A 24,909-nucleotide genomic window follows, 5' to 3' on the forward strand; every position below is an offset into this window, starting at 1 on the left:
TCGGGCGCCTCTAGGAGCCTGAGAATTTCCTTTAAGGTGGTGGAAACCTCCTTCCCCCACCCCCACCCTCCCATCTTCCCCATTTCCCATATAATCATTCCCTGTCTTGATAACCAACGGAATTATATAATAATTAGTATTGCTATTATTATTTTGTCCGTGTACCTCTGATCCTTTGCGTCTCCCTCTCCCTCTCCCTCGCCCCCGCCTCTACTCACGGTCGTGTTATCAGTCAAGATAAACAAAATCAGACTGTACGTAGCTCCTGGCTGCCTTTCTGGAGCTTTGCAAAGTGTTTGACTAGCACTCTCTGTGCCCCTGCAGAAACACGAACTTTTCTCGCGCTCGAAATGCCCCAATTGCCTTCCCTGGGTCACTCACCAGGGCACCCTGGGCGCACCCAGCTCGGGGACCGCCGCTCGCCCTCTCCGGGGTATTCAAATCATTTGGGGCAGCGGCGCAGGGAGCAGCTGCTGGTTTCCTGGTGGGCCGTACGAGGACCGCGGCGAGCCGCCGCCTGCAGCCTGCGCGCTCCTCTCTCCACCGAAGGGAGCGAGTGAAATCACACCCAGCGCCAGGAGAACCGGGCCGGGGGGCGGGGGAATCCCAGGCGAGTGGGAACCAGAGCTCTGGGCTTCCTCCCCGGCCCGGCGACAGCCTGAGGACACCGGGGCTTCCTCGAGCCGTTTACCCTGCTTGTGTGGACTCGTGTGAACCCTCGGGGGAGGTTCCCAGGAGGCCGCGGTGGCCGGAGAGCTGCGTAAGGAAGCCAGGCATGGCTGGAGCCAGAAGCGCCTCCTCCGGGTGGTCTTCCCACCGGGCGGGACCGCTCGCCACCCTTCCCGGGAGTCCGCGCTGCCTTGCCAAGACGAGCGGAACCCAGTGCCCCGGGCGCCGCGGGCCCAAGCGGCCCTACCCACCCCAGGCCGCGCCGCCGCCCTGCCAGGGGCGGAGTAAACAAGAGACGCAAGATTTGACCTGGCGCGACCCGGATTTCTGGCCGGGGTTCCCCCTGAGCAGGTGACTCTGTGGGAGGGGTGGAAATTAGTCCCTGGAATTCCGGGCCAAAGACATTAACTGTGGTTCTGCTTTTAAGGCAGGTATTTCACCAACTGCGGAATTTTTCGCTTCTCAAATTTCAGATTTCGTGGAAAGGAACCAAATGTCAAGTCGTATAAAATATTCCCGTCTCTTTTCATTAAAAAGGAATACATTAAAAGGGAAGGCAGCCTCTTTAATGACTAGGAGAACAGCAGTGCTAGTTTCGTTTTTGTTTTGTTTTGTTTTTCATTTAGACCTATAATCAGTGTATTTCTGAGACCCCTATCCAAAGATGACATCTCCATGGAGGCCAACTCTGCAAAATAAAGCGGTTGGTACATTTTGTAATGGATTTTTTTATTTATTTATTTTTTTTTGCAAAGGAGAAAAATCCGAATGATTTGGAGTAAGTTTCACTATGTCCTTTTAGGTTGATCTCATTTAAATGCAGAGCCTACTTCCTCTTACCCAGCTTCTTCTTTCATTGTATAAGTTTTTTAATATTCAGCCCTTCTCAATTTGATGCACTTAATAAAAACTCCTCCAATCATCACCTTCTCTTAAATGTATGCCATTGTATTTTTAAACATCCATTCAAAACCCAAAACCTCATTTTTGTAATTTTTTTTACTTCTGAATCTACCTGTTCCATACACCCAGAGTCCATTTTATTGAATTGCTTAATAGAGAAGATAAAGCAGTTTCTTTAAGAATCCAATTTTCCTTCAGCACACCCAACAGTAGCTTCCCAAGCTCCCAGAAACTGAGCAAAGAAAGTAGCAGGCAGCATTTTGCTTCAGTGGAATGAATGCTAGTTGGAATTTTAAATGCCCTTTTAAAAGGCTAGATTAAGTGGTATAATGTGAATATTAGAATACTCATGTAATTGGAAAGCTAAAATAATTTAAAAAAAAAACACAAATATACATCAATTTTGATCCTACCACCAAAGAGGAACCCCCTAAAGACAGCCACAGTTGGATTCTCCTCACCTTGTTCCAAAATCATCAAGCTTTAACGAAGATAACCTGGAGTTGAAGCAGAAGTAAAAATATTTGTGAGTATGTGTAAACTAGGTGACATCCCCTCTGCTGGGAAGAATTACTGTCTTTAAGTAAATGCATACCTGTCACCAACTCCTAATGCTGTAACATGTCTATCCAGTTGCTTGCTTATAAGCCTAATAGAGTAACAAAAGAACCCTCTCCCCAGAAGTCTTCAGAAGACAAAATCAGCATTGGTAAACTGCACTGGGCCCAGGGAAGCTCAAAGGAAAGCAAGACTGGGTAGGCAGAGCAAATCCCGCCTGGGCACCCATGGGGTGTGCATCACCAACAATGCAGCAACTTCCTTTTTATGACCCATCTTTCTTACCACTTCTCTTTTCAAAGAAAAGAAAAATCAAGCAATCTTGATTATGAGATATTAAGAAAGTAAAGTAATTAATGTGCACATGGCAGTATAGCATTTTCTCAATTAGAAATCACTTCAAACTGAAAGCACTTTCATTCACAAAACATTTATTGAGTGCCTGCTATGTGCTAAAGAGGGATACGTAGGATGCATCAATGAACAAATCCCTGTTTTGCTGGAGCTTGCATTTAAGTGTGGGTGTGTAGGGGGAGAAGGGGGAGGTGGAGTAGGAACAGGATACAAAATAAACATAAGAAACAAACAGTATAGAACTTTGGAACATAAAAAGAGTTATGAAGAGGGGGACATAAAGTAGGGTAAATGATGTCTGTGGAGTGGGGTGTCATGTTGCTGTATTAAATATAGACGTCAGAATAGGACTTGTTGAGAAGTGACATTTCTGCCAAGGCTTGAAGGAAATGCTTTAGCGGTGACAATTTGTCGTAAAGAGCTTTGCAGGTAGAGGGAACAGCTAAGGTAAAGCTCTAAGACCAGAGCAGGCCTGGCATGTCTGCAGACCTCAAGGGGAACAGCACAGCTGGAACAGATGTGACAGCCAGTGAACAGAAGAGTGTCCCATGCCATGGTGAGGATTTATCTCACCCAGAAAAAAGCTTGATAAAGGGCAGGTTTAGGACCTTTGCCACTCAGTTCCTCTGAATCTTTGTGGGCCCAGGAATCTGCATTTTAACAGATATTGCAGTTGATTCTTAAGCATTTTAAAGCTCAAAATCTACTGCCACAGAGCATGCAAGCTGATGTACCCTGGTGGGAGAACTGGGTACCAGGAGACATGGTACATGAAGCTTCTAGAACCGGGCACATCTGTGTTCCCAATAGGACTCTTTCAGTTGCAAATTTAAATCCTCAACTCAAACTAGCTGAGGTATTAAAGGGACTTCATTGACTCACACAACTAGAAGGCCAGGACTAAATTTCAACTCAGTGAGATCCTGAGGCTCAAATGATTTTAACCTAGTTCAGTCTTTCTCCCCCTCTCAGGTCCTCTTATCTCTCTATTTCGTCTGCTCTTCAGACAACCATTCTGCAGGGTGGTGGCTGAAGTCCTAGGTATTTTTTCTACTTTTGTAACCCCAATGGGAAAAGTCCTTCTTCCCAGATAGCTCAGGCAATCTTAGCCATGTCCTTGCACATGAACCAATCACTGGGCTTGGATGAAGGTGTGATCTGATTGGTCAGACCTAGATCTGGAGTGGAGGGTGGGGGGCCTCATGAAAAGAGCACTTCCCAAAAGAAGGAAGAGGGGCTGTGAATGAGGTAGAAGAGGGTGTCCACTGTATCCATTACGTTTTGGCCTTGGTTTCTCAATTTTTAAAACGAACGAGTTGGTCAAGAAGATGTGCCTGATTCATTATGACTGTGAACTCTTTATAAATCTCTGTTACAAATTCTTTTGAAAATTATGCTAAATAAATTAACTGGCATGCCATACCCACAAATAAATTTATAGTACGACATAAAAATATTAAAGGGGTTACCTGCTGCACGAATAAATGGAATATAGCCTTGGGTCTTGGTAAACAAGGGTAATTTAGAACCACCCTTCTGATGGAACTTCCACTTCCTACTCATCTGCTGTAATTGGTATATAGAGAAAATTTAAGTAGTGTCATGACTGTTGTGATGTGAAGAAGACTTAGGTCCCCAAAAATTAGTTGAGAAAAAGAATTTTTAAGGAAAATCTGCCTGTCTTTTAAATTGTTAATATAATACAAGCCAAACACTCATGTAGATCAGGTTCTTTATCCCACTGTAACCTCCTTTGATTGAGGAGTGGAGGGAGGGGGTTGTATGTAAGGACCAATCAGCCAGAGTCATACTTACTGACACTCCAGGTGACATCTGTTAGGACTGAAGGATAAAACGCTCATCCTCCTAGCCCTCTAGGATGGGCAGAGCTCAAAGACATCTAACCAACCACATACCACCCCTTACTCCAGAGCTTCTGTAGGTGTATTCCAAAGACCACCTGTAGCAATGTCTCGTGAAATGCTTATTTAATAGTCTGGGCGGCCCCTAACCTTATAAAATCAGAATGCTCAAGATTAGAGTTTGGGAAACTCCATGATGAACAAGATACCACCCTCCCCTGCTCTGTGCCTCTTTTTCTCCTTAAAGCTTAAGAATTATTGATTTACACTTTACCCCCAAAATTCAACTGGGGCTGGTCTTTGCCTGAAAAACCCTCCTTTCCTCTTTATCACATGTCTCAGGTCCCACCTGATCCCTTATGGCAAGTTGGCCCTTTCTATTCTTCACAGTTATTCTTGTGGCTCTCATTTTAACCAGATTTCATCTGCATAAAAATACATTAGGAAAGAAAACACCCCAGTGGAGTCGGGACAAAGGCATCCAGGCACACAGAATTAGGAATGCACAGGGGACAGAAGGGTGAGGGAGAGAGGTTAGACGGTGGGGGTGAATGGGATGCAAACAATATTTGATGCTTTACTGATCTAGCTTTAGATTTTCTGGACTAGCCATGCCCACAGTTTGTGGAAAGAAACTGCACATTTCAGCAGTGCAAGCTGCTAGTGAAACTAGCTGCTTACATCCTAGAGCTTACTCAAGAAATGCCCACTCGAAGTCTTTATCCTAGGAAAGACTAGTTCACTGGTCTCTCACGGAAAATCTTAGAGTAAAGAACAAAAATCATATTAGGAAACAGTCAGTAGTAGGAATACGACTCTGTTCTGGATTGCTGAAGCCTGAAATGCCCCCCCTAAATATAAAGGAACATGGGCTTACAATAGCATTATTACCATTTCAGCACATCACATTAGCCCTACACCATCTTACTGGCTTCCATCATTACTTCCCCCTCTCCAAAATGGGTTATAGTAGAAATTCTTTCACTTAACATTCACTATTTGGGGTTAAGCTTTTGACCTATTGAAATCTTCCATTACAATCTAAATACAAGTAACAAGCTCTTAATATCCTAAGCTCTTAATAAGTCATTAACTTCTTATGAGAGATTAATTTATTGGATTTCTTTTCCAGAGTGACAGCTAGCTTAGGACTCAAACTGATTTATCTTGACAAAGTATAAGATGGGGGTGATAGCAAAGTTTGGAGGGAGTGAGACAGAGGGGTCCAAAGCTTGGGTAGGACTATTGAGCTACACCAGAGGTCAAGGAGTTGGACACAGACGGTAGGGGAAGGGTGTGGAATTATGAAGTGAGAGACAGACAAAGCAGAAGCAAGGTTTTTGGCACCATCTGAGGATGCCTCTACTCGGGGCCTGTGGCTTCTTAAACAGGAGCCAGATGGGCGGCTCTGTCAGCCCAGATACAGGTCCCAGCTCTGACCTTGAACTAACAGAAGACTTGCCTCCCCATTCTGGCCCTCCACTTCCTCATCCAAAATACAGTGTGGTTCCCTTCTAGCCAAAGACTCTGAAACTTAAACTCCTGACAATGCAGCAGGGTAAGAAAAAAAAGGGAGGATCAGAAGAGAGAACAGAAAGGAGAAAAACAGGGTAGAGTTCTTATGAGGGACCTTCACTTTTCTGCTAAGCTCTCATACAGGTTTCTTAGAGCCGAACATCAATTTCCAGTTTTAAAGGAATTGATGTATGTGAGAGGATGGATAAATAATGGGTAAGAATGATGGGATAGAGATCTTGGGTTAAACTAGTGCCATATAAATGTGGCATGCTATATGCTCAGAAACAAGAAGAGTTGTTTATCATTATCAACCTTAAAACATTTGGGGGAGGAGGGAATGTATTTTTCTTTAATTTAACCAATGAAGTCTTTTATCACTACCTTAAACTTTTAGGGTTTCTGAGAACAGTGACTTGACCTACTACCAATTTATCTGTGGGTCAGCCCTCTGGTAGATTTGGCACTCTTACATAGCTTTGAACCTTGAGTTAAGAGGAGAAAAAACAAACAAACAAAGTCAAATACATAGTTGTCACAAAACGTGTGCAGTGATTCCAGCCATTAGCTAGAAATTTTACGTAAAACTAGGTAGCAAGTTAAAATCATTACATCAAAGAGAAGATGTGCTAGTAGGATATTGTCTCAGACCAGAAGGAAGGAGAATGCTCTCAGCCGGGAAAGAGATTCTAAAATTGCATAGAGGTGCAGCAGGGTAGGTTCACTCACTGTTACTGAGATCACAACACAGTAACTGCTGAGATGGTTCCATTTGATCATCAATATACGTGATGAACCCCAGTCATGAAGAGAGGAGTGTGTCACAGCCATACACTTTGTATAAGAGAAGAAGAAATTCATGATTGCTTAGGAAGATTTCCAAAGAGAACATAAACATCATTTCAAAAATATTTTGTACTCAGTAAGGTTAAGGATTCATTTATTTGAAAGGTCCACTTATATAGATGAGATGATCCTCGTTGATTTTTCATAGAATATAATAGTGTTAGAAAATTATTTCTTTTGTATCTTTTTAAAAAAATTTTTTCAAAGAGGAACCACTCAGTATATCAGTATATAATTTCCCAATGACATTCTTGAGTATATAGATATGTTAAAACCTTCTATTCTAGCAAACTGATATACTCCATGCCCTCAATTTTATCTATTATTGTTTTATAATCATTTCTCCTGACTGTGGAATCCTCAGCGAGCAGAGACTCTCTCAGCTATGTCTTGTGGTGAATAAATACCCTGAGTTAGTATTTCACTCATGCCTTCATGTCCTTTCTTGGGCTCCGTGTACAGGCCATGATATGGCCACTGAAAAGCAGGAGACCCCCTTAGGTCAATCAAGTCTTATGTAATAACATAGGTAGAGTCATAGTTAAAACGGATCCAAGTTGAATGAACACTAGTGGCTTTGGGGAGGCAACCTGTTCTGTTGTTGATTTTATTTTTTTTTTATTTTTTATTTTTTTTTATGAATTTTTATTTATTTTTTGTTACAGATATTTTACCTTTTTACCCCATTGGCACCCCCCACCCCACCCCCCCTCCACCCTGTCCCCGGCTTAGTTGTCCATGTCCATTGGTCATGCATACATGCATATAAGTTCTGTAGTTTATCTCTTCCCACCCCCCCCCACCCCCCATCCCCTCTTCTGAGGGATGTCAGTCTGTGCCCTACTTCCATGTGTCTGGGTCTACTGTATTCCTCAGACTGTTATGTTCATTATATTCCGTATATAAGTGAGATCATGTGGTATTTGTCTTTTTCTGCTTGGCTTCTTTCACTTAGGATAATACTTTCCAGGTCCCTCCATGTCGTCTCAAAGGATAAGAGATCTTTCTTTCTTACCGCTGCATAGTACTCCATTGTGTATATGTACCACAGCTTTTTGATCCATTCGTCTACTGGTGGACACTTGGGCTGTTTCCAGATCTTAGCTATTGTAAATAGTGCTGCTATGAACATGGGGGTGCATATATTCTTCCTGATTGGTGTTTCAGGCTTCTTAGGGTATATTCCCAGCAGTGGGATCACTGGGTCAAATGGAAGTTCAATTTTTAATTTTTTGAGGTAACACCATATTGTTTTCCATAGCGGCTGCACCAGTCTGCATTCCCACCAGCAGTGATTAGAGTCCCCTTTTCTCCACACCCTCGCCAACACTTGTTGTTTGATGATTTGTTGATGGCGGCCATTCTGACAGGTGTGAGGTGATACCTCATTGTTGTTTTAATTTGCATCTCTCTGATGATTAGTGATGTTGAACATTTCTTCATATGTCTCTTGGCCATTTGTATGTCCTGTTTGGAGAGGTGTCTATTCAGCTCCTCTGCCCATTTTTTAATTGGGTTCTTTGTCTTCCTTTTGTGGAGTTGTATGAGCACTCTATATATATTGGAAATTAACCCCTTATCTGATACATCATTGGCAATGATGTTCTCCCATACAGTGGGTTGCCTTTCCATTTTGATGATTGTTTCTTTTGCTGTGCAGAAACTTTTTAGTTTGATGTAGTCCCATGTGTTCATTTTCTCCTTTATTTCTGTTGCCTTAGGTGATGTATCAGTGAAAATTCTGCTCCGTATGATGTCCGAAATTTTGTTGCCTACATTTTCTTCTAGAATTTTTATGGATTCATGGGTCACATTTAAGTCTTTTATCCATTTTGAGTTTATTTTTGTGTATGGTGTAAGTTGATGGTCTAGTTTCCTTTTTTTACATGTAGCTGTCCAATTTTCCCAACACCATTTATTAAAGAGGCTGTCTTTACTCCACTGTATGCTCTTGCCACCTTTGTCAAATATTAATTGAGCGTATTGCCTTGGGTCCATTTCTGGGTTTTCAGTTCTGTTCCACTGGTCTATAAACCTGTTCTTGTGCCAGTACCAGGCTGTTTTGGTTACAGTCGCTTTGTAGTATAACTTGATATCTGGTATTGTGATCCCACCTACTTTGTTCTTCTTTTTCAAGATTGCTGTGGCTATTCGGGGTCTTTTTTGGTTCCATATGAACTTTTGAAGTATTTGTTCTAGTTCTATGAAATATGTTGTTGGTATTTTGATGGGGATTGCATTGAATCTATAGATTGCTTTGGGTAGTATGGACATTTTAATTATGTTAATTCTTCCAATCCATGAACAGGGTATGTGCTTCCACTTTTTTATATCTTCCTCTATTTCTTTTTTCAATGACCTGTAGTTTTCTGCAAATAGGTCCTTTACTTCTTTGGTTAAGTTTATTCCTAGGTATCGTAATTTTTTTGGAGCGATGGTAAATGGGATTGTTTTTTCAGTTTCTCTTTCTGTGAGTTCATCATTGATGTACAAGAATGCCGTCGATTTCTTGACGTTAATTTTGTATCCTGCTACTTTGCCAAATTCATTTATTAAGTCTAATAGATTTTTGATGGAGTCTTTAGGGTTTTCTATGTACAATATCATGTCATCTGCAAATAATGACAGTTTCACTTCCTCCTTTCCAATTTGGATCCCTTTTATTTTTTCTTCATGTCTGATTGCTGTGGCTAAGACTTCCAGTACAATGTTAAATAAGAGTGGCAAGCCCTGGCCAGTTTGGCTCAGCGGTTAGAGCGTCGGCCTGCGGTCTGGAGAGACCCGGGTTCGGTTCCCGCTAAGGGCACATACTTCGGTTGCAGTTTGTCTCCGGCCCTGGTTGGTCCTGCGGGTGGCAGCCACTCAATGTGTCCCTTCACGTCGATGTTTCTCTCTCTCTCTCCCTTCCTCTCTCTCCCTCCCACTCTATCTGTACAAAAATGGAAAAATATCCTCAGGTGAGGATAAAAAAAAAAAAATAAGAGTGGCGAAAGTGGACATCCCTGTCTTGTTCCTGTTCTTAATTGAAATGTTTTTAGTTTCTGTCCATTGAGTATGATGTTGGCTGTAGGTCTTTCATATATGGCCTTTATTATGTCGAGATATGATCCCTCTATTCCTACATTGCTGAGCGTTTTTATCAGAAATGGATGCTGGATTTTGTCAAATGCTTTTTCAGCATCTATTGATATGATCATGTGGTTTTTATTCTTCATTTTGTTTATGTGGTGTATCACGTTTATTGATTTGCGAATATTGTACCAGCCTTGCATCCCTGGGATGAATCCCACTTGGTAATGGTGAATAATGTTTTTGATGTATTTCTGGATCCGATTTGCTAATATTTTGTTCAGGATTTTGGCGTCTATGTTCATCAGGGATATTGGCCTGTAGTTTTCTTTCTTCGTAGTGTCTTTTTCTGGTTTTGGAATTAGAATTATGCTGGCTTCACAGAACGTGTTTGGAAGTCTTCCTTCTTCTTGAATTTTTTGAAATAGTTTGAGGAGAATGGGTGTTAGTTCTTTTTTGAATGTTCGGTAAAACTCCCCCGTGAAACCATCTGGGCCTGGGCTTTTGTTTGCTGGGAGAGTCTTGATTACCTCTTCAATTTCCTTAGTTGTTATTGGTCTGTTCAAGTTTTCTATCTCTTCCGGGGATAGTTTTGGGAGACTGTGTGTTTCTAGAAATTTGTCCATTTCGCTTAGATTGTCGAATTTGTTGCCATATAGTTGTTCATAGTAGTTGTTAACGATCTTTTGTATTTCCGTGGTGTTGGTTGTTACTTCTCCTCTTTCATTTCTGATTTTGTGTATTTGGGTTCTCTCTCTTTGTTTCTTGGTAAGTCTAGCTAAGGGTCCATCAATCTTGTTTATCTTTTCGAAAATCCAGCTCTTTGTTTCATTGATCCTTTGAATTGTTTTTTTGGTCTCTATGTCATTTATTTCTGCTCTGATCTTTACTATTTCCTTCCTTCTACTTGCTCTGGCGTTTTCTTTTTGTTTGTTTTCTAATTCTTTAAGTTGTGAGGTTAGACAGTCAATTAGAAATTTTTCTTGTTTTTTGAGGTAGGCCTGTAGTGCTATGAACTTCCCTCTCAGAACTGCTTTCGCTGCATCCCATAGATTTTGTGTTGTTGTGTGTTCATTTTCATTGGTTTCCAGGAAGTTTTTCATTTCTTCCTTGATCTCCTCGGTGACCCATTCATTGTTTAATAACATGCTATTTAGCCTCCATGTGTTGAAATGTCTTTGCATGTTCTTATTGCAATTGATGTCTAGTTTCATGCCATTGTGATCTGAGAAGATGCTTGATATGATTTCAATCTTCTTGAACTTGTAGAGATTTAGTTTGTGTCCTATCATGTGGTCTATCTTTGAGAATGTCCCATGTGCACTTGAGAAGAATGTGTATTCTCTAGTTTTGGGGTGTAATTCTCTGTAGATATCTATTAAATCCATTTGGTCTAGTGTTTCATTTAGAGTCTCTGTTTCCTTGCTAATTTTTTGCCTAGAAGATCTATCCAGTGCTGTCAATGGGGTGTTGAAGTCCCCTGCTATGATTGTATTGTTGTCGATTTCTCCTTGGAAGTCCTCCAGAAGATTTTTAATATATTTTGGTGCTCCTATATTGGGTGCATATATGTTTATCAAGGTTATATCTTCCTGTTGGATAGATCCTTTCAATATTATGTAGTGGCCGTCTTTGTCTCTAGTTATGGTCTTCATTTTGAAATCTATTTTATCAGATATGAGAATTGCTACCCCAGCTTTTTTTTGCTTTCCATTTGCTTGGAAAATTTTTTTCCATCCCTTCACTTTCAACCTATGTGAGTCTTTTGTTGAGAGGTGGGTCTCTTGTAAACAACATATAGATGAGTCATGCTTTCTTATCCAATCAGCTACTCTGTGTCTCTTTATGGGAGCATTCAATCCATTTACGTTTAAGGTGATTATTGATATGTACTTATTTATTGCCATTTTTGTTTAGTGTGGTTCTATTTTTCTTCCCATTTCTACTGCTAATTACAGCAGTCCTTTTAACATTTCTTGCAGTGCTGGTTTGGTGCTAATGTATTCCCTTAGCCTTTTTTTGTCTGGGAAGCTCTTTATTTGATCTTCTATTTTGAATGATAGCCTTGCTGGGTAGAGTAGTCTTGGATTCAGATTCTTGTTTTTCATGACTTTGATTACTTCATGCCATTCCCTTCTGGCCTGTAGTGTTTCTTGTGAGAAGTCAGCTGAGAGCCTTATGGGGTTCCCTTTGTAGGTAACCTGTTGCTTATCTCTTGCTGCTTTTAGGATTCTCTCTTTGTCTTTAATTTGTGGCATTTTAATTACTATGTGTCTTGGTGTGGGCCTGTTTGGGTTCTTCTTACTTGGGACTCTCTGTGCTTCTTGAACTTGAATGCCTTCTTCCTTCACCAAATTAGGGAAGTTTTCTCTCACTATTTTTTTGAATATATTCTCTATCCCTTGCTCATTTTCTTCTTCTTCGGGGACTCCTATGATGTGAATATTATTACGTTTCCAGTTGTCCCATAGTTCTCTTAAGCTGTCTTCCTGTTTTTTAATAGTTTTTTCCTTTTGTTTTTCTGATTGGTTGATTTTTTTCTACCCTGTCTTCTAATTCACTGATCCGGTCCTCAGCTTCCCCTACTCTGCTTTTTAAACCTTCCAATGTGTTTTTCATTTCTGATATGTCATTTTTTATCTCTTCTTGTTGGTTTTTAATTTCCAATTGGCTTATTTTCAGTGTCTCTATGTCCTTACTCATGCTGTTCAGCTTCCTCAAGATCATGGCTCTGAATTCTAGCTCTGTTAACATGCCTAATTGCTCCACATTGATCTCATCTTCGGTGGAGGTGTCTTGCTCTTTCATTTGGCTTCTGTTTCTGTGTTTCACCATTTTGGCTATCACTGTGGGCTTTGGAGCCTGTCAAGTTCTCCCTGTGGGTGTTGGTGTTCTGCTGTTTGTGGCTCCCTCTCCTGTGTTTAGATGAGCGAGGGAGGACCCACGTTGAACACCACTGTCAAGTCTTACTTTCCTGGTTAAAGTTGCCAGCCCAGGAAACGTACTGTTATCCTCTAGCTTTTTGCCCGGAGGCTAGCAGTCTAGGTTAATTGATGAGTTTGGGGTTGTCAGTTGATTGAAAAACTCCCTCTGGTGCTCAGCCAAGGGGCTTTCACGAGGGTGGGGCAGATGCTGGTTGTTAGTGAGCCTCAATTAACACTTCAATGGCCCACAGGGTGGGGTTGGATCTCCGAGGGAGGGGCTGCTGCCTCTCCTCAGAGGCCTGGGAAGGAGCAATGTGGCCACCGTCCTGAGTGGCTGCACTCAGCCAAAGCTCTGAGCGCCCTCCAAACCCCGAGTGTCCCGACACAGCTCCAGTCCTGTCTGCCCTCCCTCCGCCGGAGCCCAAGGTGAGTGGCTGTGGCTGTTTCAGCCTCTGTCCCGGCTGCGCTGTGGGGCCGCCTGGGAGTGTGACCCGAGGGCGCTGCTCCCAGCTGAGGCCGCTGCCGAGCTGCCGACCGTGGGCTCCCAGCCCCCGTCTCGCGCCTTCGCAAGCCTACCGGGATGGAGTCGGTGTCCCTCATTGTCTGGTCCTCGCAAGCTGCTTTTCTGTTGGTTTTTCCCGTCGATTTGTCTGTGTTATAGTTGTAATTCCAGTTTGGTTCTGGGAGACGGTCTGTGTAGCTCCGTTCACTCCGCCGCCATTTTTCGGTCCCCTCTGTTGTTGATTTTAGATCTGTCCTTTGAGACAATGATTATTTTCCAACAACCAAAGATTTTGTGCTGGACGTTTAGGGTTGCCTGGCCAAAGCATCAGTGTGTCTAGCTAAATGTCATGCGTATAGACCAGCCCTTGATGATTGACAGTATTTTTTTTTTAACGTAGGTACACAAAATAAACAAATCATAAATAGACAGCTAGCTTAATTTTTGCAAATCTATGTGCTTGTGTAACCATTCTCTGATTAAAATGAAGAATATTTTTAACACCCCAGAATGCTTCATTGTGCTCCTATCCAGTGAATATACCCCTGAGATAATCAGTATTCTAACTTCTCTCCCCATAGATTAATTACTGAGTGAAGATATTTGTCTACTCATGTATCTGTCTAGCCATCTTTCTATTATCTATCTGTCTACCTGTCCATCTATATATTCCAAAAAAATAATGCATTGAGTACCCACTGCTGTAGCCAGAGCTACAGAAGTAAACAAAGCAGATGAGGCCTCCAGGCTCTGTGAGGCTCTTTTAGGGAACTGATAGTAATCAAATCAGCAAATAAGACCATTTCAAATGATGAGAAGCAAAACAAGATCATTGATAGACAGTAAGTACATGGAGTAGAGCAGCATTGGAAGAGGATGTGGTTACCTGCAGAGTTGACATTTGGGCTGAGAACTGGCTGATGAAGGCCAGGGAGAGAGAACCCAGGGAGAGAGAACTGAAGCTGTAAAACCCCTAAGACAAGGAGCAGCTCAGGGCCGGGAGGAACTGAGAGGCCGGTATGGCTGGACATGAGAGGCGGAGCCTGGGCGAGAAAGTCCCGTAAGAGAAGCAGCCAGGAGCCAAAGGAAAATTCCTTTATGGGCAACAGATTTGCAAAATGGGACATTGGAGATAAAAAAAATATTTGGCATGTTCTATTAATTAATTTTTAAAACTTTACTGAGAAAGAAGCTTCAGTAAATTAATGTGACTTATAACTGGTGGCAGATCAGCAAAGAAAGAATTTCAAAGCAGAGGGCTTTCTGAAAGCGTAATTATACATATTGAACATAACAAAGGAAAATAGTTTTTAAGGTAGCAAATCCTAGAGAAAATTTGGATAATGTGGGTGCTATTCTTCACATTTTTCTATGGCTAATTAGAGAGAACCGGGAAACACACAATGCTGCCCACAGCCCTGCCTACCCATTATGGGCATTTCTAATTTCAGATCAATGGAGCCCTTGGTTACCACCCCCAGCTTGTCCTGGAACATGCTTTGTATTATCAGAGAAGATGAGTAAAAATAATAGCCTTCTGAATATCCATAAAGAGTACTTTTCTCTTATTAGCAGATACTTAAGTTCAAACCATGTCTCCATGTTAAGGAAGCAACCCCCAAATGTACTTTGCTCTAGAAAACCTAAGTTTTCAATTTTTCCTTTTACAAAGAGTGTGATATTCAGGCAGCTTGGAGCACCATTAATTTCATGACCATGTAACTAGAACTAATTAGTGATTATGTAAAATCTCAGATATGTGTCTCTTTAGTAAATAAATCACATACATGTTGTCAAAGCTCACTAAACTTACCTGGTGGATTTGCTGCTTCGAATTATTTTAAATAATACATAATTTCATTAAGTAACTCAAGCATGCTAAGATTTAATTGGCACATGAAGGAAAGTTTTGATTTACCCAGAACGGTGATCTGCATAGGTCATTTCCTAGCTCTCACTTGGCTTTTTGGGGAACGCTGCACACAATTAAGTCAGCCAGTCAAGCCAGACGAACTGGCGAGTGTGTTATAAATAGCGTCCAGAATTATACTTCAGATGTTAACTGGTTTGTCCTGATTTAATAATGAATTACATCTTTTGACAAATGAGATAAGACCTTCACCTTTAGCTTTCTGATCCAAACTTCGAAGAGTTGAATTGTATTATTACCATCTGGTGTCTGGTCTCTGAAATGCTCTGGTGATGTCTGCCTCATTTCAAGTAGTCAGGGCTAGTCTGCCAAGAAAGAACTCTCCTAAGTGTCTTGATTGGCAGGCCCAGCAAGAAGGCTAAGAACCTAGTGAACCATGAAGATACAGTGTGAGCTCTGTAGAAGTTTTTTTCCAGTTCAAGGCAGCTTCATTTTCTTGGTTTTTTGCTACAAGCAATTGTCACAAAATCAACGTTGTTTTTCTTTGGGATCTCAAACCTGTAGGATGCAATTCCTAAACATTTTAAGAATGTATGCATCTCTTTTAAGCTGTTTGGCACACTTTACAGAATGGCAATACTTTTAGCACCTTTCATTTTCGGGTAAAATAATTTGAGAATAAAGCTGAGAGTGTTCTATTGCCTGGAATTTTAACTCAGAGAAGCCACATCAATCTGACAGTTCTTTATTATTCTTCTTGTTGTTCTGGGTTCTGAGAAAGTCAAGAGGAGTCTTATTGCAGGGGCTGGGTGGCTGGGTAAAAAAATGAAGGGATTAAGACATATAAATTGGTAGTTATAAAATAGTCACAGGATATAAAGTACAGCATAGGGAATATAGTCAATAATAGTGTAATAATTACATATGGTGCCAGGTGGGTAATTATTGGGGCAATCACTTCATAAATTATATAAATGTCTAACCACTATGCTGCACACCTGAAACTAATATAAAATAATATTGAATGTCAACTGTAATTTAAAAATAAAATTGAATGTTCCTTTGGTATAAAACAAAAAGATGAGTCATTTATTTCAAGAAACTTGCAATATGGGAGGAAGGACGGAGTTCACACACAGAGAAGCATAGCCAGTAAGAGACCAAGGTGAAAGTAAGTGCTACACTGCAGTGCAGATTGAGGGTATGATCAATTTTCTTGGTGTGTAAACGAAAATTTCTAAAGGGTAAAATTTAGGGAAACAATTAGAAAATAAATGCAAATAACAAGATAGAGTATGACTCTAGAGTGGAAAAGGATCTGTGTAAATTTCAATAGTTTAGAAATGCCAAGCCTGGGCAAAACAGGAGTTTCTGATAATAATAGCTGCATCTTTACAAGATGTAGCCAAAAGATAGTTAATATCAAGTCCATGTAGGTCTGTGTGGAAGCTGAGGGTCAGAGAAGTTAAAAAATCTACTCGGGATCACCCAGCCAGCAAGTGAAAGAGCAGAGATCTGGGTTTATGGGTTCTCAAGCTAAGGAAGCCCCGGCCCCTTCACAACTGCATTTAGCAACCGTTTCCTCTTTGGCTGATTCTACTAAGGTGACCATACACTTGAGAGTGAAAGGAGAAGCTATAATAAATAAGCGTGGGCAATTTGTATTAACCAAGACAGTCCAGGGCCATATGGTCACCCACTCTCTACATCTCTCCATTCCCAACACTCTAGCTACCAAGATACCCAGTGCTTCCAACCACTTGCTGACTTCTTGGAGTAAATTGATTCAAGTCTTATAATTTTAGGAAGTTCTTCCATTTTAAAAAGCCCAAAAGGAACTGAAATGAAACAAAGCACTAACAGTGGAATTTCGAGTAGTGAGGTACCTGATAATATGAACTGTTTCAAAATAACACTATTTCTTGGCACCTGTCAAATCACACCTCTCATCTGTGACTTGGCCACCTGGGAGTTTAAGCCGGTTGGTCAGCTACGTAGGTGTATCAGTGGATACATAGGCAAAACTATCAATTAATAAAAGGTGTCCTGCCTGAGATGCTCAGCATTACTCAGACCACTGTTACAGTTTCGTATCCAGTTCAGAACTCAACAACTTAAGGAAAAAAAACAGGGAAATTTGGGGAGCATTTAGAAGAGACTAGACTAAAACAAATATATAAACACTTTTAAATGTCTAAAGCTACCAAAATATAATGTGCCTCAGTAAAATGATGTATATCCTCAACTCACCCAATTGTACAAATGTCTGCTAGACACAGATAGGGACAGAATATCAAATGCCTGTGTTCCATTTGTAAACAATTGAAGCTATAATGCATTTCCATCCAAGTTGCATCACAGCTAAAGTAATATTCTACCTGTTCTGCTTTCATTTTAGTTTTTGTTAATTTTAAATGTTATTTCTAATTGGAAAAAAAGATGTCTACAAGCAAAATTAATGGGAACAAAAGACAAAGGAATGCGAGAATAAAATAAACACTAAATGAGGAAATGGGAAGAAGACAAAACACCAGCACATGGAAATATATAAAAATACTCTAGCTGGGCTCAGCGGACCAGCATCCCTGGCAGCAAGTGTTGTTAAACATCGGAACTGGTTGCTAAGGGAGGTTAGGGAATCTCCCTTTCCCAGAAGTCTTTAAAAATAGGATCACATCTGTTGGGGTGGGATAATGGGGGAACTGCCTGAGTAGACAGCTTCTAAAGCAAACCTATAGTCTGATAATCTTACCATTTTGATTGTGAAAAGCAACAAATAACTTCAGTTCACCCGGCAAACTGGACTTATAATATCCATCATTTTAGTGGTTATAAAACTATTTTCATTGGTTTTTGCGATGCAGAGATAGGTAACTAAAATATTCAGAATATAATTGATTTTACAGCAAAGGGTCGAAGCCTAACTTACCCAGTTGTAATATTTCCTCTAAATATTATGAAACCAGAAAGGTACTGAGTTTATGTCCTTACAAGAAAGTTATAGATAAGGCAATATACAGAATCCTATAATCAATTTTTAATTTAAACTGAGTAGGGCTTGTATCCGGGGAGTTCAGGTTACAAGAGGGTTAAATTGGATAATCTTTATCAGGGTCTGCAGACCAATATCACAAGAGGTAAAAGGATATTTTTTCCCCAGAGAGAATGTAGGCTGTGATCTGATGTATCTGCACTACTCCCTCCATCACTGACATTTTGTTTTATACTAAACTATTAGACTATTTACCCCACTCCATTTAATTGTGCATGTATTTGCTAGGCTCCTATTTTTTGATAGGCACCATGCCAGGAATACAAAGAAAAAAGGGTTGCTGCCCCTGCCCTTACAATCTAAAATATAGCAGAAGGGTCTAGGTGTGGTGGGGTTTTACACTAATGTAATTTTGGAGCTTCATTTTAAGAAGAATTCAAAATTACAAATACAAAATGAAGAACTGAAGTGTATATTTATCACAGAGAGAAAAGAAATCAGAACTAATTACAAGTTTTAAAATTCTGACAATTCCAGAAACATCACAAAATCTAGAGGGGAAAAAAAACTGTATTTTATTATTAATTAACTACTTTTTCACAGCTATAATTCTATTTGTCCTACATTTTGGTTGCATATTGTTGGCCATGTGACAAGATTGTTGTTCTATCAGTTCCCATAAGAAGAATAGAATGATAATGCAGTCATTCCTCTGATGCACTTAATCAAGCTTTGCATTCTTTATGGTTCTTAACTTATTCATAATTATAAGTAAATTTTCAGGATTGTTGTCAAATACAGAAAAACATCAATTAGGTTTCTTTCATATACGAGCTGTAAAAGCTATAAGATGTCAGACCATGGCAAATTTTCTTGTGTGTGAATAATTTTAAGAACCCTTTTAATTGACAATAATCATGAATCAACTTGCTATTGGTATCCTCGTCGTAATTGCATGTTGTAAATGTTATTTCATCTTTTTCAGTGTCAGTATTTATATTCCTTTGAAAGAAATGTAAATGTTTTTTCAATAAGTTCATGTGATTCAGTCTTCTTCGTTAATTAGATTACCAAATAATAAAGAACCGGTTTAATACTTTAACTCAAAATGTCTTTTCCTCTTAGTGAATTATTGCTCTTTGTATTATCAGAAAATGTTGTTACAATTTACTTCTTTTTTCTTTTTTTTATCCTCACCCGAGGACATTTTTCCATTTTTTGTTCAGATAGAGCGGGAGGGAGAGAGAGAGAGAGAAACATCGACGTGAAGGGACACATCGAGTGGCTGCCACCCGCACGACCAACCAGGGCCGGGGACAAACTGCAACCGAGGTACGTGCCCTTAGCGGGAACCGAACCCAGGTCTCTCTGTACCGCAGGCCGATGCTCCAACCGCTGAGCCAAACCGGCCAGGGCACAATTTACTTCTTGATGTCAAAATAATTTCTATTGATTTTATCACTCAATTTTTTCCATATTTCATTACATTTTACCTCGATTTCTTCTACTGAGAAGTTAATGAATTAATTCATAGGTGACAAAAGAAATACCCTTTATACATGTCCAAATCAGAAGTCATTGATTTCTCATTTTTTTAATTGAAAAGTTTCGAAACATCTAAGTTGCAGCAGACTTGAAGTATTCATGCTTTATCATCTTTTTGAATAACCTTTTATTTGTGTTTATGTTTCTCTTGCACACCTTGGAAAGTGTATTTTAGAGTCATTGTATTGCATTTTGCCAGTTTGCAGGTCTTGAGCGGCTTTAGTATGGGCAAATCATGTTGCTGCCCTTGGACTCTTGAAAGAAGTAATCTTGTTGGCACTTTTAAAATTTGAAGTATAATTACCATTCAATAGAATTCACAGATCATAGTGTTTAATTTGATGTATTTTGAATAAACCCATGCAACCACCATCTAACAAAAGAGAACGTTTCCACCACCAGGGAAGTTCCCTTTGTTCCCCTTCCTTCCTTCCTTCCTTCCTTCCTTCCTTCCTTCCTTCCTTCCTTCCTTCCTTCCTTCCTTCCTTCCATTTATTTATTTTTATTATTTTCTTTATCCTCACCCGAGACCATTTTTGCATTTATCTTCAGATAGAGCAAGAGGGAGAGAGGGGGAAGAGAGAGAGAGAAACATCGATGTGAGAGAGACACATAACTGGTTGCCACCCACACAACCCCAACCAGGGCCGGGGACAAACTGCAGCCAAGGTTCGTGTCCTTAGCGGGAACCAAACCCCGGTCTCTCTGGTCTGCGGGCTGACACTCTAACCACTGAGCTAAAATGGCCCCCTTTGTTCCTTTCCTATCAATACTGTCTTCCCCGCCCACTCTGACACCAGAGCAACCATTTTCCAATTTCTGTCACCATAGAACAGTTTGCCTGTTCTTGTACTTCTTATGAACCAAATCAAACAGTATGTGTGATGTGTTTGTCTTATTTTGCTCAACATTGATTTTGAGAAGCAACCATGTTGTTTTGTGTCTTGGTAATTTGCTTTGTTTTATTACTGAGTGTTATTCTGTTGTATACATATATGATGATTTGTTTATTCATTCTCCCATCGATGGATATTTGAGTTCTTTCCAGTTTAAGGCTCTTATAAATAAAGTTACTTTGAACATTCTCGAGCAAGTCTTTGTGTGGACATATGTTTTCCTTTCTCTTGGGTAAATACCTGAAGATAGAAAACTGAGTCACAAGGTAGGATCATGTTTAACTTTATTAGAAACATGGCATATGTATATGAAATATTCCATCTACATAGAATACACAAAAACAAAACATAATTGTTGCACAATTCCAAAGTGGTCAATGAATTCAGGGTCTATAAAGACAGCTCTTTCTCCACCTGTACTGCTCACCTGTGGCTTCTTGTCCACATCATTCACTGGTCAAGCCATGCAGAATGACTTGCTGTTCTGTATGTGTCTCAGTCTCTTTCCTGAATCTCCCTACAAGGCACTTCCTCTGGCTGGCTGCTTCCCTCTTCTCTTAATCTACCCTATGTGTTCTTAAAAACTTGACTTAGTCATTTTTATCTCTGGGGGCCTTTAAACCACCCTCCTCCAAACCCCCATCACCACTATCAAGGCTGAATGAAGGTTTTCTCCTCGCTCCCCCATAGAAACTTGTGCTTTCCCCTATAAGTGTTTGGTTATTGATCTGTCTCCACCACTGAATCATAAACTCCCAAGGGTGGATTCCTGATCACTGTTAGAATCTACTGCTTAGCAAAGTTCTTGACCCAGAGTAGGTGCTCAATCAATAAAAAAATACTTGTAGAGGTTTGATATTGTTGTTGGAGATATCCAGGTAGAAACAAGTAGTTGGCAAGACAGGTCTGAAATGTGAGTATTGGGCTCTTGGAATGGGCAGGAAGCAGGCTGCAGTATAGACAAAAAACAAAAACAAAAAACAAAAAAAAACAAAACCACTCCTTACTCTCAGTCACATTGTACATAGATCAGAGTTGAAAGTTGGGATTGGATGAAAGAACTTATGAACAGGTTCCATTTTTTTAAAAGTAACCAAGAGTGAGAGGGGTGTCCAGACTGCAGTAGATTGTGAAGTCAATGGAAAGAGAGAGGAGAAATACCGACTGTGTGGACAACTAATTCCCAAAGTTTGGTGCTAAGATGTCAAGCAGGGCAATAAAAATAATTATCTTAACAAGGAAATGAGATTGGGTGGCAATATGTTGTTTTCAATTTTATTTTTATTAGTTTAAGAAAGAAAAGCCTCTAAGCTTATTTTCAAATTGAGGAACCAGAGTCACTGAAGAGATGATATTATTTTGAAATATGATAACAGATGAGGCAAGTTTAGTTTGTATAGTTTTTGCTGAGTTCTACCCCATTAAATCATGATTTGGGGTTTCCCCCTCATTCTCAATGATGTTACTTTCATTCAAGTCATTGATTAGTATTGGGGGCAAAAAGTATTTAGAGGTCTCGGAGCAGAAGCAGCCTTAACCCACAATGAGCAGAGCTGCGTGGAGGCTGTATGAGAGGTTTGGATATCTACCAGGACCTCCGCATGCTTGTCCCACTTTTTACATTAGAGATCTGATCATGCTAAGAAAGGCCTTTCCATAATGGACTCTAGATAATTACATTTTGGAACTGGAGAGCAGCTTGGAGACCATCTTGTCCAGCATCTCCTGGACTTTATTGCTTAGTCAGGATACCACTGAGCCTCATGTCTTCTGGGAATCCTTCCTCAGTATATAGATAAGTACGCCTTTAAAAAAGTCACAGGCAAACTTTATATTCTCCCCTTAGAGTTTCATAATGTTTATTATTAAACATACATGTTAAAACCTCTGAAAAGTTCTGCAGTAAATAAACCTATTTAATTTTAATTCACAAAATAGTTTCCAGTCGTATTGGAACATGAAACCCTTATGCTCTTATTTTGTGGACAACTATATGCATCTCACAGAACCTACCTTGAGACCCACTAATCTACTCTAATCCTTTAATTCAGACAGAGGTCTCATTCAGTGTTCTTATGTCTTTGTTTCAGCTATATAAACTTAGTAACTTAAAACAATTTTATTTTTTTGGTTGACTGGTATAACCTGGGCAATTCTTCTGTTTCACATAGTGCTAGCTGAGTCCACGGTTATCTGAGGCATTGACTTGGCTGGAACATCTAAGGTGGCTCACATCCTTGATAAGGATGACTAAGAGGCTGAACTTTGCTTTGGATGCTGGCATTGCTGGGCTTCTCTCTCTATCTAGCTCTCATGTGGGTTAACCATGTGATGTCTCCTTATGGTATCTTCATAGGTTAAGCAGGCAGCTTACATAGTAGCTCAGAACCCCCAAAAGTACAAAATCGGAAGCTTCTAAGGCCTTTTTAAGGTTTAAGTGTAGAACGTGTATACCATCACTTCCATTGCATTTATTGGTTAAACCAGTCACAGGAGCAGCCCGGCTTCAACAGGAGCAGAAATGAACTCTACCTCTCCATGGCGATGACAAAGAATTGTCAGTCATACACGCATGACATAAGGGGGTATACAAACATGCATTCCATAACACCATATTTTAGGAAATACCTAATATTGGCAAGCTATGAAACACTTTCCATAGAAAACAAAGAATTGTTTTGTGTTGTTGAATGCATCAAAGAGTTCATTATTTGTCATGCTGATCTTACTCTATTTTTTATCTATTCATCTTTTGATAAACACGTTGTTTGCAGTTTTTGCTCCTTACAAATAAAGCTTGTATGAACATTCATGTACAGGTCTCTGAATGGATACATGCATTTATATCTCTTGCTTGTGGTCTATTTCTGGACTCTGTATTCTGTTCCATTGATTGTGGTCATCTCTCTTCACATTACGGTAATGCTTCAGTACAGCCAAAGAACCTGAGAATTCAAAATTAAAACCTGACCTTACAGGTTAGTATGAATATATCTGATGAGATAGGAAGACAGAATATATTTTATTTGACAGTCTGTGAGTCTGATTTCTTTTTGAAATTTAGACATAAAGTGCATGAGCTTTTTATTTGAGCCCTACAAATATAAGCTGGGTGGGAGGCTGGAAGTTAGAGCACCAAATAAGCAGATGTAACTTACTTTCAATGTTCTAATGTCTGAAAATTTGACAAAAATATCATCTTGGAAGAATTCTTTATAGTAATGAATAGCTGCATTATAAGTGTTGGGGACAATGTCAAGTTATAAGTTGTAGAGTAAAACAAGGGTTAGATCATAAAGAGTCATGTAAGCCATACTATGAGGGTTGGACTATCCTGAGAGTTATATGGAGATACTGAAGGATTTTAAAAATGAGGTCGACACAATCAGACTGACCTTTTACAACAATGAATCTAGCTTCAAAGTAAATTTAGGATAAGAGACAGACCAGGATAAGAAGAGTAAGTAATTTTAGTCATTACTAGAACAGTGCTGCTGATGATGGAGAGAAGTATACAGATTAAAGAATCACTTAAGAGTGAGATCTGTAGGGCCTAGTTAAAGAGAAATAGGAATTAAGGGTGATTCTCAAGGGTTTGGCTTGGGCAATTGGGTGGGTGGAGGTTTGGGAGTCATCTAAGGAGAGATCATGGGTGCATTTTGGATATGTTGTGCTTGAGAGCCTTTAGGCAAATAGTAAGCTTTTTTTTTTTACACAACCTTGGCATGTAGTAATTGTATGATACATTAAAAATTAAAAATAAATGGAGCCAAAGTACTTAATTACTTCTTTAACTATTTCTATCCTGAGAATGGAAAAGATAGAAGCAACTTCCTCTAAAGTCTAAGGAAGCCTGAATCGAGTGCTGCTCTCATTAATTTATGTACTTCTATGTAGCTTTTTCTAGAAATGAAGCAATGTTATTATTAGTAAAATTTTATTTTGTTCTAGACTTGCTTGTTGTATGCAGCAAGTCATAATAAACAATTAAAAAAATAGATATTTAGTATAATAAAAATTTACTCACTTTTGGAACATTTCAAAGTGGATCTGGTGGTTCCCTTTGGAAAATTTTCTGCTGCCTTAGGGATTCAAGTTCCTGTAACCTTATAAATCCTTATAAATCTGCTATCTTAGAAATGTGATTTCTGGGGGTGTCACATTAGATTATAAGACCACAGAATTACTTGAAGTATTTTAAGGGCTAGGACTAGAAATGCCTTAAATCACCTCTGCCCGCATTCCATTGACCAGGCTGCGTCACAGGGTCTCAACCCAATGCAGAGGGGCTGGTATATCCAGACAACACATGTGCCCAGGAAAAAGAATTAAGACTGTGACCTGTCTCTACAACAATTGAAAATCAAAGAGCTAGTTTTCAATTAAGTGCTCAAAAAACAAATA

The 24,909-nt window shown here is 39.9% G+C and overlaps 1 long non-coding RNA gene across 1 annotated transcript in view; it reads right to left on the bottom strand.

Moving 5' to 3' along the window:
• Positions 1–868, bottom strand: part of LOC118620845 — a 164,225-nt gene extending 163,357 nt beyond the window's left edge. Inside the window, exon 1 of the long non-coding RNA XR_004957548.1 lies at positions 382–868. This is a non-coding gene — a long non-coding RNA (uncharacterized LOC118620845). The remainder of the gene's footprint in view (positions 1–381) is intronic.
• Between the last annotated feature and the right edge of the window lie 24,041 nt (positions 869–24,909).

This window comes from Molossus molossus, unplaced genomic scaffold (assembly GCF_014108415.1).
Source record: "Molossus molossus isolate mMolMol1 unplaced genomic scaffold, mMolMol1.p scaffold_m16_p_8, whole genome shotgun sequence".
NCBI lineage: Eukaryota > Metazoa > Chordata > Mammalia > Chiroptera > Molossidae > Molossus > Molossus molossus.